Source organism: Ambystoma mexicanum (genome assembly GCF_040938575.1).
Source record: "Ambystoma mexicanum isolate Mex_15411 chromosome 12 unlocalized genomic scaffold, UKY_AmexF1_1 Mex_chr12_unloc.2, whole genome shotgun sequence".
Taxonomy (NCBI): domain Eukaryota; kingdom Metazoa; phylum Chordata; class Amphibia; order Caudata; family Ambystomatidae; genus Ambystoma; species Ambystoma mexicanum.
This window is the reverse complement of record NW_027182323.1, coordinates 6,978,659-6,992,805: the sequence shown is the minus strand read 5'-3', so window position 1 is coordinate 6,992,805 and position 14,147 is coordinate 6,978,659. Positions and strand designations below refer to the sequence as shown.

The following is a 14,147-nucleotide window of genomic DNA, read 5'->3' as shown; positions in this document are numbered from 1 at the left end:
GGCTCGCGGCCATGTTGATTGGGCTCTCTAGTACCACCTCCAGGGTGTATTTTATTAAAATTTGAAATTAACAAAGATCACTTCGCAGTGTGTGCTGAAAACTGTACTCTATAAATTAATTGGGTAATCCTTGTTGTCCAGCTGACCACGACTTCTTAAGGAAGAGGGGTGTCTTTGTTTTTTAATCAGTCCAACCTTTTTATCCAGCTTCCCCAAAACAGGTATTTCTGCAAGGGGAGTCTGAAATCCAAAATTCCCCAAAGCATTCTAAGTTTTCTGTCTGACTTCCCAACATAGACCAAAGCGGGGGGAGTGGTGGGGGGGTCTGAAAAATTAACCGATAAATCACCCTGTGTTTATTTTAAACCATAAGTGTGTGCGAAATCATCATTACCAATCTTGAAATCCTACTTCTATCCTTTTAAGCCTGCAGGAAAATCAAAATCGCACAAAAGTGCCTCCATTATTAATCAATATAATTATTTTGTGAAGTTAAATTTACAGAAAGTGTATAATTGCGATTGTGTCTTTTTAACTCACTTTTGTGATATATTTATGCTGAGAAAAGTTGAGCCACGGATAAAGTGGTTTTTAACATTTTCGTGCTCATTTCTATTACTTTTAATTTAAATAAATACCAATATATTTCCCCTACACTGGCCTGGTTCTTGGCTCATTGTCAGCTCATGGTAGAGGGATCCAAGGGGCATGATATGTGTCTGAGATAGGGCAAAAAAAAAAAGAATCTGTTAAATAGTTTGTTGCATAACCACCTGAGTGGGGAGAGAAGGAACTCCCCGTTTTGAGGGTGGCTTATCGACACTGTTACAACCCTCAGGAAGAGTATGTTATCAAACAAATTTGGACTTTGGAAAATCGGTCTGAGATTAGGCGCAGAGCCTCTAGGCATCACGAATTGGGACTCAATCTGAAAGGCATTTGAATTTTCTCAAATAGGACTATTACAGGAATTATGCAAGGTAGAAGAAGTACCTATGAAGTGATTAGAAATAAGCATCTCAAGAACCATTGGGAATTTGTATAGTGAAGACGTTCTAACGCCCTGGTGAAGACCAGTGAGTAAGAGGTTGAAACACTCATTGACGATATTTTCAGGCTGAATGGACATTAAAGAATATCTATATGCATGACATAAAACTATTGTTGTTCGAATTCAACTTTTTTTAGTGTTATAATTGTTCATGTAAAATAGATGAATAGGTACATGGGGCATATGCCAGATACTGTGAACTTTAGTATTATGTCAGAAGAAGCTTCAAAACTGCTAAATAATCTTAAACTGATCGCTACAAATGGATGCAAGTTGTCCCGACCCCTTACAGCTACCATATTCCGAAGGAACAGATAAATACAATTTTAAGGGAGCATTGGTAAAGTTCATAAAAATGTCCCTCTATTTGGACTAACAGTATACCACAAAAGAAAGGGACAAGACTTGATATGATTTATCAAGTGCAACAAGTCACCAGTGTGATCCCTCTAGAAGAAGTACGCTATGCCTATTTAAGCTTCACAAAGGTGGTTTAAAAAAGGCCACCCCAGTGTGGGTCACATTGGTGCAGGCCTGTTTTGTAATTTTGTGTTTATTTTTTTTTGGTCAATTCACATAATTATCTATGGACTGTAACTTTACTGTTTCTACCCCTTTTAGATAGGTGGCACACCACCGCTATCTATGGACATGAGCCTTTATTAGGGATCGTGTAGTTCTTCCAGGGGTATATATAGGTCGTGAACATGATGCAGCAACTCTATATAGCAATCTACGTTTAAGGGTAGCCCAAACTCTGATATCTGGATCCTCCCAATCTATCTATGAGTGCAGCCACTCTGGTACTTAATGCATATTTCCAGTTTTGATTTGATCATCCCTTTTGCTGTATATTGTATAGGCGTTCATAAAACTGTCCCATACTTTGGTCTATAAAGTCTGGTACACCCCTAATTTCTATATGTGGCAGTGCAGAGTATGCACATGGCTAGTCAGAATGTGAGATTCCTTGCACAGCACTAACCATATGTTGCCGCTACCGACTTTTTTAGCATGTCATCCACAAATGTTTGCACGGATGTGCAGTTTTTAATTAACAGAGTTCTAATTCGGTATGTGCCAGGAAAAAAAAAAAGTGTTTCCGCCCGGTCTCGAACCGGGGACCTTTCGCGTGTTAGGCGAACGTGATAACCACTACACTACGGAAACTGCCATGTTAGCACTGAACAGTTTGACTTACTCTTCACACTCCTCCTTCTGTGATGTATGTTTTGGCCTGTTTTCAGCACTCAAAGCCTCCTTGTATTTGAGTTTCTCTTACTGTTGTTGGATAATTGTGTTGTAGCTTCACCAAAATCCTACCCCCATCAGGATAGTTTCTAAGAAGTTTGTGAAATATGGTGCCAAAGGAAAACTGTTACATGCACCCCTGCCCCAAATGTGTGCACGGCTCCCTTCCATGCCCCAAACTTCTCCCTATGCATAACCACCACATGGCACCACCCAATATCAATGGCCCCTCTTGCTTCAGGCACAAACATGACAGCATGTGCAGCTTCCATATCCACAGGCCCAAAGACGTAGGGTTTGCAAAATCCCCACCCAGATAAATACCTTGTCCCAGCCAGATCTGCGTTTACCCACCATACCCTGCAGTATATTATTAACCTGACCCATACATCTCAACCTCTTCGAGTTGCCCTGGCAAATTAAATCAGATTTAGCCAGAGAGAGTCCACTGAAATCAATGGGCTGGTGGGCGGGCTAGCCATATTTATGAACTGACTCCATAGTAAGTGACACCCCACGAAATGTGTTAATTGAGTGGTAGGCCTCACTTTTCTGTTAGGAATGGATGATGGCCCTCACGTTGATAGTTGGGTTCCCGGGGCACGGAGCGGGATAGGGTGGGGGGCGGCGGGAAAAGGGGAAGTGACAAGGCTAAGCACGGGCAAGGCAGTTGCAGGTAGGAGGTGTATGAATAACAACATGTTGCGTGTGACACCTGCCTCCTGTGTCTTTGTACTGCCCAGTGCTGGCCCTGGGGTAGAAGGTCCCTCACCCCGGGTCCACCCAGTGGCAACGAAGGAGAGACATCCTATGCGTGGGAGGCTACAGCGCCGGGAAGGCGAAGCGCATGGCAACGGAGGCCCAGGAGAGGGAGAACTACTGGTGGCCGTGGCAGTGAGGGCGTTGCCCTGCCTATGTATCGGAAGATGCAGGAGGCTGGATTGTGCCCGGGGGTCCGCAGCAGTGATTGCCAGTAGCAGTGGTGAGTGAGGGAAGGGAGCAGGGAACCAACGGTGCTTGTGCCTCGCTGCAGCTGTTAGAAGAAGCCCCTCCCTCCCACATCTCATAACCCCACGGTGCTGGTACCTCACATAGGTTCCAAGGGTGAAAGTGAGTGTGAGTTCTGTCCCGTCATCCGAGAAGCGGAGACCGACCGGAACCTTCTGTAGTGAATCGCTACTTCTGATATCTTATTCAAGAAGCCATGCCCAAGGGCATCGACCCCGCTACCCTCGCACAGGAAACAAGAGATGGATCCAGCATGCCTCATCGTCAGTGAAGGACTCAGATCAGGGCGGTGGAGATGGGCCAAAGAAAGAGGTCGCCTTGAATCGGAAGACGTCCATAGAGAAATAGACAGGCTTTTACTGGTGAAGGAGGAACTGGCCTTGTCTGAGGACAACCTACTACTAAAAGGACACAATATGGTGATCCCAGCTTCACTCCGAAGGAAAGTAGTGGAACTAGCACATGAGGGGCACCGAGGAATAGTGTCTACGAAACACATGTTGAGACAGAAGGTCTGGTTCCCCCAACTAGATGCGCTTTTGGGGGAGGTCTTGAAAGAGTGACCGACCTGTTGCCTCATTACACCCAACAGACATCCAGAGCGTTATCGGATGTCTGCGTTACCAGAGGGGGTGTGGGAAGCAGTGGCGGCTGACTTCTTTGGTCTCATCGAAGGGAGAAAATACATCCTAGCCATAATGGACAAGTACCCCAGCTATTTAGAGGCGCAGAGAGTCTCCACGGCAGCTCACTATGTCATCCGAGTCCTGGACCACATTTTCACAGCATATGGCATTTCCCAAAAAGTGAAGACAGATAATGTATCTCCATACGCTGGCCAAGACTTTGAGCGCTTCAGTGAATACATGGGGTTTCATCACCAGAAGATCATGCTGTTATGGCCTCAAGCAAACGGCATGATTGAGCGTTTCATGGCAAACCTCAAACAAGTTCTACAGGTGGCCCAGTAAACAGGACAACCCTACGAGCATGTCTTCCATCAACTGCTCAGGGACTATTGGAGCACTGCACACAGCTCCACAGGAAAAGCCCAGCAGAGGTCCTGTTTGGGAGAAATGTTCGGTCCCGGCTGCCACAGCATGGCCCCCAAGACACCATGCGACCTGAGGATAGTGAAATGAGAGATCACGACCAGAACGCCAAGCAGAGAATAAAGGACTATGCAGACATTCGCAGGAAAGCCAAGGACTGCATGCTAGAAGTTGAAGAGGTAGTGACGATGAAGCAGCCACAAACCCACAAACACATGGCAATGTTCAAGGATGATCTCCTAGTGATTACTGCATGAAAGGGTTCAATGGTTACGGCCCAGGGCGACCGTGGGTCCACCACCTGCAACTCCTCACATTTCAAACGGTTTCCACTAGCCACCCCACGGCGGGCAAGGGGAAGAGGGGACATGTCTGATGAACACCATGAGGACGATTCATATCATGGAGACCGAGAAGACTCTGACACCTCTGGTGTGGAATACACTGGGGAGCCGGCAGGAAGAATGGTGCGAGAGACAGAGAACTCGAGACCCCAGAGAGCAAGAAACAAACTGCAATGTCTCATTGAAGAAATGGTCTGAGGCGCACCATCCCAGGCACATGTTGCACCCCCTTTGGGGTAATTGTTTAATTTGCGGGGATGTCCCATTGACAGTTGGGTTCTGGGGCATGGGGCGGGGGTAACAGGGGAACTGATGAAGGCTAAGCATGGGCAAGGCAGTGGCATGTAAGAGGTGTATGAATAAAGATGTGTTGCGTTTGACACCTGCCTCCCGTGTCTTTGTACTGTGCAGTGCCGGCACCAGGGCAGGAGGTCCCTCACCCCGGGCCCAACACAATGGCCTGCATGTGATGATGCCATGAGCGAGGCAATGGACAAGTCAGCCTGCGCTGCACGACACACACCTGATCAACATTATGTATGGAAAATGGTGCAGACCATAACAACGTGTAAGAACGGGTTATTTTGTATAGTGCAGAATTATGTATTGTCAGCTGGAAAATGTCCCGACAGTTTTCAGATATAAGCCAGCCACATGGTGGTTGGTATATGTGAATTTAGTATGTAATACGTTTTCAGGAACTGCTAAGAACCAGCCTAAATACCAATACCAGTAATTGTCACATAGAACAGACTTCAGACACTTACGTGGGCAACTACCACCAAGTAGGTAAGATACCACCTGTCCAGTGACAGATGCACCCTGGTGGATCCACCCTGGTTCACAAGGCATCCTAGTTCGAGAGAAGTGTGAGAGAATTCCTAGACTTCACTGTGAATGATCCTATGGTTAAGAGACCATAGTAACTACATTGAAAAATGTAATCTCCATAAAAGAAGCACTTGACTTCTGAAGTGAATTCATTTTCATAATCAATGACTCAGGCCATGTTCTTTCACTTTAAGTATCCTGGTTCTTCCCTTATCTGCTCAAGGCTCACCCCCTTCACTCACCTGGTCTCTATCTCTTTCCCCTCCACCTGTCTTTCTAGTCTCTACTCATTGGCTCTCATTTCCTCACTACCGTAAATGCCTCTTTTTTGCAACTTTTCCAATACACCTCTAGCAACTCTGTCCTTGTCTCACCTCTAGCCCTTCCAATCTGCTGATTATCCCCTATTCCGCCCTATTGCATCTTTCCCTTTGAATTATCCCATTCACTCTCACCTTCATGGCTGTCCTACTCTCACTTTTATCTATCTCTATCTATGGTTCCACGCCACTCATAGCTCAGGGTCTTTCTCCCACTGCAACCTCAATCCTTGTTTTGTTATCAACTTTATCTTTACCAATTCCACTCTGGCACCAATGCCAGACTCGCGTCTATATCCTTTCATCTAAATAAGTTTCCCCATGTTAATTTTCATCAATAAAATTACATTGTGGCCTTTCATCGTTTTGTTAATATATAGGGGGTGTCACCCCATAGTCCACAATACCCCCAGCCCTATGCTGCCTTTCTTAATACATATGCATGCCTTGTCATCACCACCATGCAATGCTGTCAAAGTCAATTTCCACAAGGTAATTTATTTTGATGAAAGATGGCATATGTCAGACTATCACCTACATTCCTCCCAGTATCACACCTCCAACTCTCCTTGTTTCTTCCCTTCTTCTATCCTCTCATTCTCTCATGATATTCTCTTATTATCCCTATAATCTCCATCAGTTTGGTTTCCTCTCAACTACATCAAGTCTTCTTCCTCTTTTTCCTTCTACTATTTTGCTCTCATCTGTCACCCAGCTCTCTCAGAGTCCTGGTGGCCTCTGGGCTCTGTGGGTTTTCCGGCGTGTGCCTCTCTGCTCCAGGAGCCGCCGCCATAGGTTGTTACCGTGGCAAGACCCAGTGGTCGGGTCTCTCCTCAGTTCTGTTCTGCCCTCAGAAACACCACTCAGTTCCTCGGGTGTCCTGGCTGGTGTATGCTGATCTCCCCAGTAGTTGGGGGACTGGTTGCTCCGCCTTCGCCTCCCGGGAGTGACGGGCTGCGATCCTCCATGCCACACAGAGGAGGAGCCGTTATGCCCGGGGCTCCCCCGGTGTGGTGAGCCGATCCGCAGCCTCCCTGCTGGCTCCCTCGATGTCCGGGAGTCGGGTAAGGCTCTTGCCAATTCCGCTTTGATGTTGCCCGCAAGGCAGTCTAGGCCATCTGGGGTGCTAGGTGCAGCTGAAGTCCCTGTCACAGGATCAGAGGCGCCTCTCCCTGCACTCTGCGCTACTGCGCACACAAAGGTGTCCTCTGTCGTTCTCAGCCCAGTTTAGGTTTAGGAACCTCAAGTCTCGCCAACAGGTGCCCAGTGTCTCAAATTTTCATAATCTGCACTTTGAGGTTGGCTTCAGAGTTGATGTGCGGCCGGATCTTGTACGGATGTTTCGGCTCGCGGCCATGTTGATTGGGCTCTTTAGTACCACCTCCAGGGTGTATTTTATTAAAATTTGAAATTAACAAAGATCACTTCGCAGTGTGTGCTGAAAACTGTACTCTATAAATTAATTGGGTAATCCTTGTTGTCCAGCTGACCACGACTTCTTAAGGAAGAGGGGTGTCTTTGTTTTTTAATCAGTCCAACCTTTTTATCCAGCTTCCCCAAAACAGGTATTTCTGCAAGGGGAGTCTGAAATCCAAAATTCCCCAAAGCATTCTAAGTTTTCTGTCTGACTTCCCAACATAGACCAAAGCGGGGGGAGTGGTGGGGGGGTCTGAAAAATTAACCGATAAATCACCCTGTGTTTATTTTAAACCATAAGTGTGTGCGAAATCATCATTACCAATCTTGAAATCCTACTTCTATCCTTTTAAGCCTGCAGGAAAATCAAAATCGCACAAAAGTGCCTCCATTATTAATCAATATAATTATTTTGTGAAGTTAAATTTACAGAAAGTGAATAATTGCGATTGTGTCTTTTTAACTCACTTTTGTGATATATTTATGCTGAGAAAAGTTGAGCCACGGATAAAGTGGTTTTTAACATTTTCGTGCTCATTTCTATTACTTTTAATTTAAATAAATACCAATATATTTCCCCTACACTGGCCTGGTTCTTGGCTCATTGTCAGCTCATGGTAGAGGGATCCAAGGGGCATGATATGTGTCTGAGATAGGGCAAAAAAAAAAAGAATCTGTTAAATAGTTTGTTGCATAACCACGTGAGTGGGGAGAGAAGGAACTCCCCGTTTTGAGGGTGGCTTATTGACACTGTTACAACCCTCAGGAAGAGTATGTTATCAAACAAATTTGGACTTTGGAAAATCGGTCTGAGATTAGGCGCAGAGCCTCTAGGCATCAAGAATTGGGACTCAATCTGAAAGGCATTTGAATTTTCTCAAATAGGACTATTACAGGAATTATGCAAGGTAGAAGAAGTACCTATGAAGTGATTAGAAATAAGCATCTCAAGAACCATTGGGAATTTGTATAGTGAAGACGTTCTAACGCCCTGGTGAAGACCAGTGAGTAAGAGGTTGAAACACTCATTGACGATATTTTCAGGCTGAATGGACATTAAAGAATATCTATATGCATGACATAAAACTATTGTTGTTCGAATTCAACTTTTTTTAGTGTTATAATTGTTCATGTAAAATAGATGAATAGGTACATGGCGCATATGCCAGATACTGTGAACTTTAGTATTATGTCAGAAGAAGCTTCAAAACTGCTAAATAATCTTAAACTGATCGCTACAAATGGATGCAAGTTGTCCCGACCCCTTACAGCTACCATATTCCGAAGGAACAGATAAATACAATTTTAAGGGAGCATTGGTAAAGTTCATAAAAATGTCCCTCTATTTGGACTAACAGTATACCACAAAAGAAAGGGACAAGACTTGATATGATTTATCAAGTGCAACAAGTCACCAGTGTGATCCCTCTAGAAGAAGTACGCTATGCCTATTTAAGCTTCACAAAGGTGGTTTAAAAAAGGCCACCCCAGTGTGGGTCACATTGGTGCAGGCCTGTTTTGTAATTTTGTGTTTATTTTTTTTTGGTCAATTCACATAATTATCTATGGACTGTAACTTTACTGTTTCTACCCCTTTTAGATAGGTGGCACACCACCGCTATCTATGGACATGAGCCTTTATTAGGGATCGTGTAGTTCTTCCAGGGGTATATATAGGTCGTGAACATGATGCAGCAACTCTATATAGCAATCTACGTTTAAGGGTAGCCCAAACTCTGATATCTGGATCCTCCCAATCTATCTATGAGTGCAGCCACTCTGGTACTTAATGCATATTTCCAGTTTTGATTTGATCATCCCTTTTGCTGTATATTGTATAGGCGTTCATAAAACTGTCCCATACTTTGGTCTATAAAGTCTGGTACACCCCTAATTTCTATATGTGGCAGTGCAGAGTATGCACATGGCTAGTCAGAATGTGAGATTCCTTGCACAGCACTAACCATATGTTGCCGCTACCGACTTTTTTAGCATGTCATCCACAAATATTTGCACGTATGTGCAGTTTTTAATTAACAGAGTTCTAATTCGGTATGTGCCAGGAAAAAAAAAAAGTGTTTCCGCCCGGTCTCGAACCGGGGACCTTTCGCGTGTTAGGCGAACGTGATAACCACTACACTACGGAAACTGCCATGTTAGCACTGAACAGTTTGACTTACTCTTCACACTCCTCCTTCTGTGATGTATGTTTTGGCCTGTCTTCAGCACTCAAAGCCTCCTTGTATTTCAGTTTCTCTTACTGTTGTTGGATAATTGTGTTGTAGCTTCACCAAAATCCTACCCCCATCAGGATAGTTTCTAAGAAGTTTGTGAAATATGGTGCCAAAGGAAAACTGTTACATGCACCCCTGCCCCAAATGTGTGCACGGCTCCCTTCCATGCCCCAAACTTCTCCCTATGCATAACCACCACATGGCACCACCCAATATCAATGGCCCCTCTTGCTTCAGGCACAAACATGACAGCATGTGCAGCTTCCATATCCACAGGCCCAAAGACGTAGGGTTTGCAAAATCCCCACCCAGATAAATACCTTGTCCCAGCCAGATCTGCGTTTACCCACCATACCCTGCAGTATATTATTAACCTGACCCATACATCTCAACCTCTTCGAGTTGCCCTGGCAAATTAAATCAGATTTAGCCAGAGAGAGTCCACTGAAATCAATGGGCTGGTGGGCGGGCTAGCCATATTTATGAACTGACTCCATAGTAAGTGACACCCCACGAAATGTGTTAATTGAGTGGTAGGCCTCACTTTTCTGTTAGGAATGGATGATGGCCCTCACGTTGATAGTTGGGTTCCCGGGGCACGGAGCGGGATAGGGTGGGGGGCGGCGGGAAAAGGGGAAGTGACAAGGCTAAGCACGGGCAAGGCAGTTGCAGGTAGGAGGTGTATGAATAACAACATGTTGCGTGTGACACCTGCCTCCTGTGTCTTTGTACTGCCCAGTGCTGGCCCTGGGGTAGAAGGTCCCTCACCCCGGGTCCACCCAGTGGCAACGAAGGAGAGACATCCTATGCGTGGGAGGCTACAGCGCCGGGAAGGCGAAGCGCATGGCAACGGAGGCCCAGGAGAGGGAGAACTACTGGTGGCCGTGGCAGTGAGGGCGTTGCCCTGCCTATGTATCGGAAGATGCAGGAGGCTGGATTGTGCCCGGGGGTCCGCAGCAGTGATTGCCAGTAGCAGTGGTGAGTGAGGGAAGGGAGCAGGGAACCAACGGTGCTTGTGCCTCGCTGCAGCTGTTAGAAGAAGCCCCTCCCTCCCACATCTCATAACCCCACGGTGCTGGTACCTCACATAGGTTCCAAGGGTGAAAGTGAGTGTGAGTTCTGTCCCGTCATCCGAGAAGTGGAGACCGACCGGAACCTTCTGTAGTGAATCGCTACTTCTGATATCTTATTCAAGAAGCCATGCCCAAGGGCATCGACCCCGCTACCCTCGCACAGGAAACAAGAGATGGATCCAGCATGCCTCATCGTCAGTGAAGGACTCAGATCAGGGCGGTGGAGATGGGCCAAAGAAAGAGGTCGCCTTGAATCGGAAGACGTCCATAGAGAAATAGACAGGCTTTTACTGGTGAAGGAGGAACTGGCCTTGTCTGAGGACAACCTACTACTAAAAGGACACAATATGGTGATCCCAGCTTCACTCCGAAGGAAAGTAGTGGAACTAGCACATGAGGGGCACCGAGGAATAGTGTCTACGAAACACATGTTGAGACAGAAGGTCTGGTTCCCCCAACTAGATGCGCTTTTGGGGGAGGTCTTGAAAGAGTGACCGACCTGTTGCCTCATTACACCCAACAGACATCCAGAGCGTTATCGGATGTCTGCGTTACCAGAGGGGGTGTGGGAAGCAGTGGCGGCTGACTTCTTTGGTCTCATCGAAGGGAGAAAATACATCCTAGCCATAATGGACAAGTACCCCAGCTATTTAGAGGCGCAGAGAGTCTCCACGGCAGCTCACTATGTCATCCGAGTCCTGGACCACATTTTCACAGCATATGGCATTTCCCAAAAAGTGAAGACAGATAATGTATCTCCATACGCTGGCCAAGACTTTGAGCGCTTCAGTGAATACATGGGGTTTCATCACCAGAAGATCATGCTGTTATGGCCTCAAGCAAACGGCATGATTGAGCGTTTCATGGCAAACCTCAAACAAGTGCTACAGGTGGCCCAGTAAACTGGACAACCCTACGAGCATGTCTTTCATCAACTGCTCAGGGACTATTGGAGCACTGCACACAGCTCCACAGGAAAAGCCCAGCAGAGGTCCTGTTTGGGAGAAATGTTCGGTCCCGGCTGCCACAGCATGGCCCCCAAGACACCATGCGACCTGAGGATAGTGAAATGAGAGATCACGACCAGAACGCCAAGCAGAGAATAAAGGACTATGCAGACATTCGCAGGAAAGCCAAGGACTGCATGCTAGAAGTTGAAGAGGTAGTGACGATGAAGCAGCCACAAACCCACAAACACATGGCAATGTTCAAGGATGATCTCCTAGTGATTACTGCATGAAAGGGTTCAATGGTTACGGCCCAGGGCGACCGTGGGTCCACCACCTGCAACTCCTCACATTTCAAACGGTTTCCACTAGCCACCCCACGGCGGGCAAGGGGAAGAGGGGACATGTCTGATGAACACCATGAGGACGATTCATATCATGGAGACCGAGAAGACTCTGACACCTCTGGTGTGGAATACACTGGGGAGCCGGCAGGAAGAATGGTGCGAGAGACAGAGAACTCGAGACCCCAGAGAGCAAGAAACAAACTGCAATGTCTCATTGAAGAAATGGTCTGAGGCGCACCATCCCAGGCACATGTTGCACCCCCTTTGGGGTAATTGTTTAATTTGCGGGGATGTCCCATTGACAGTTGGGTTCTGGGGCATGGGGCGGGGTAACAGGGGAACTGATGAAGGCTAAGCATGGGCAAGGCAGTGGCATGTAGGAGGTGTATGAATAAAGATGTGTTGCGTTTGACACCTGCCTCCCGTGTCTTTGTACTGTGCAGTGCCGGCACCAGGGCAGGAGGTCCCTCACCCCGGGCCCAACACAATGGCCTGCATGTGATGATGCCATGAGCGAGGCAATGGACAAGTCAGCCTGCGCTGCACGACACACACCTGATCAACATTATGTATGGAAAATGGTGCAGACCATAACAACGTGTAAGAACGGGTTATTTTGTATAGTGCAGAATTATGTATTGTCAGCTGGAAAATGTCCCGACAGTTTTCAGATATAAGCCAGCCACATGGTGGTTGGTATATGTGAATTTAGTATGTAATACGTTTTCAGGAACTGCTAAGAACCAGCCTAAATACCAATACCAGTAATTGTCACATAGAACAGACTTCAGACACTTACGTGGGCAACTACCACCAAGTAGGTAAGATACCACCTGTCCAGTGACAGATGCACCCTGGTGGATCCACCCTGGTGCACAAGGCATCCTAGTTCGAGAGAAGTGTGAGAGAATTCCTAGACTTCACTGTGAATGATCCTATGGTTAAGAGACCATAGTAACTACATTGAAAAATGTAATCTCCATAAAAGAAGCACTTGACTTCTGAAGTGAATTCATTTTCATAATCAATGACTCAGGCCATGTTCTTTCACTTTAAGTATCCTGGTTCTTCCCTTATCTGCTCAAGGCTCACCCCCTTCACTCACCTGGTCTCTATCTCTTTCCCCTCCACCTGTCTTTCTAGTCTCTACTCATTGGCTCTCATTTCCTCACTACCGTAAATGCCTCTTTTTTGCAACTTTTCCAATACACCTCTAGCAACTCTGTCCTTGTCTCACCTCTAGCCCTTCCAATCTGCTGATTATCCCCTATTCCGCCCTATTGCATCTTTCCCTTTGAATTATCCCATTCACTCTCACCTTCATGGCTGTCCTACTCTCACTTTTATCTATCTCTATCTATGGTTCCACGCCACTCATAGCTCAGGGTCTTTCTCCCACTGCAACCTCAATCCTTGTTTTGTTATCAACTTTATCTTTACCAATTCCACTCTGGCACCAATGCCAGACTCGCGTCTATATCCTTTCATCTAAATAAGTTTCCCCATGTTAATTTTCATCAATAAAATTACATTGTGGCCTTTCATCGTTTTGTTAATATATAGGGGGTGTCACCCCATAGTCCACAATACCCCCAGCCCTATGCTGCCTTTCTTAATACATATGCATGCCTTGTCATCACCACCATGCAATGCTGTCAAAGTCAATTTCCACAAGGTAATTTATTTTGATGAAAGATGGCATATGTCAGACTATCACCTACATTCCTCCCAGTATCACACCTCCAACTCTCCTTGTTTCTTCCCTTCTTCTATCCTCTCATTCTCTCATGATATTCTCTTATTATCCCTATAATCTCCATCAGTTTGGTTTCCTCTCAACTACATCAAGTCTTCTTCCTCTTTTTCCTTCTACTATTTTGCTCTCATCTGTCAACCCAGCTCTCTCAGAGTCCTGGTGGCCTCTGGGCTCTGTGGGTTTTCCGGCGTGTGCCTCTCTGCTCCAGGAGCCGCCGCCATAGGTTGTTACCGTGGCAAGACCCAGTGGTCGGGTCTCTCCTCCGTTCCGTTCTGCCCTCAGAAACACCACTCAGTTCCTCGGGTGTCCTGGCTGGTGTATGCTGATCTCCCCAGTAGTTGGGGGACTGGTTGCTCCGCCTTCGCCTCCCGGGAGTGACGGGCTGCGATCCTCCATGCCACACAGAGGAGGAGCCGTTATGCCCGGGGCTCCCCCGGTGTGGTGAGCCGATCTGCAGCCTCCCTGCTGGCTCCCTCGATGTCCGGGAGTCGGGTAAGGCTCTTGCCAATTCCGCTTT

At 46.6% G+C, this 14,147-nt stretch overlaps 2 non-coding genes across 2 annotated transcripts; both read right to left on the bottom strand.

The window, feature by feature from the left end:
- Nucleotides 1–2,148: 2,148 nt before the first annotated feature.
- Nucleotides 2,149–2,221, bottom strand: TRNAV-AAC (transfer RNA valine (anticodon AAC)). Its single transcript has one exon. It is a non-coding gene; the product is annotated as a tRNA-Val (tRNA).
- Nucleotides 2,222–9,349: 7,128 nt separating this feature from the next.
- Nucleotides 9,350–9,422, bottom strand: TRNAV-AAC (transfer RNA valine (anticodon AAC)). The gene has a single exon. It is a non-coding gene; the product is annotated as a tRNA-Val (tRNA).
- Nucleotides 9,423–14,147: the final 4,725 nt, after the last annotated feature.